Source organism: Hippocampus bargibanti, linkage group LG06 (assembly GCF_051943395.1).
Source record: "Hippocampus bargibanti isolate YZ-2025 linkage group LG06, ASM5194339v1, whole genome shotgun sequence".
Taxonomy (NCBI): Eukaryota; Metazoa; Chordata; class Actinopteri; order Syngnathiformes; family Syngnathidae; genus Hippocampus; species Hippocampus bargibanti.
This window is the reverse complement of record NC_142739.1, coordinates 9,405,001-9,405,745: the sequence shown is the minus strand read 5'-3', so window position 1 is coordinate 9,405,745 and position 745 is coordinate 9,405,001.

Here is a 745-nt window from a genome sequence, read left to right as displayed (position 1 = left end):
ATACGTTTGAGTGGTAATTCCATATCCTTGAAACCCACGTCCATGTACTAGTTTGTCCTAAATAGTAAAATAACTCGACTGAGGTACCTCATCGATTAGTGCGTATTAGCTCGGCCCCATTATCGTATGGTGTTCCACAGGGTTCAATTGTGGGGACCCTGTTGTTTTCATTATATTTGCTGCTGTAAGATCGTTTTTGTACTCGTTGGCCTGGTAGAGTTATTATTCTAGTACACAAGAGTAATTGACTAGTAAGTTTGGAACGAAACAGGGCAAAAATGAAGATAGTAGTTGAAACATGACACTAGAAAGACAGTTATCATACTAGTGCTCTGAATTGCTTCACTAGTGAGGACAGACTGTACTACTACGTGGATCTAAAACCTGAAAAAAAACTCTTTTAAATGGCTTTCCATAGCAGACGGGATTCATGATGATTGTCTTTTTGGGTTTACAACGCCTCCTAAAGGAAGCGTACAGGTAACAACAACCACGTCGCATATGGCTTTAGGTAAACTCTCATAATAAAAATCACATAGCAGAAAATGAATTGAAAGTCGTTCATTTACCGCACTTAACAAGGACAGCATCGCACACTGTCCCCATAAAGATTCAGCAAAATAAAAAGATGCAGTGCTAACGTTGCCCTCATGGTTGCTAAACCCACCGGCATGGCAACAGAAACCATTTCAAGTGGGACTTAATGCAGAGATATGTTTGGGGGGTGTAAATAAAATCTCAGCAT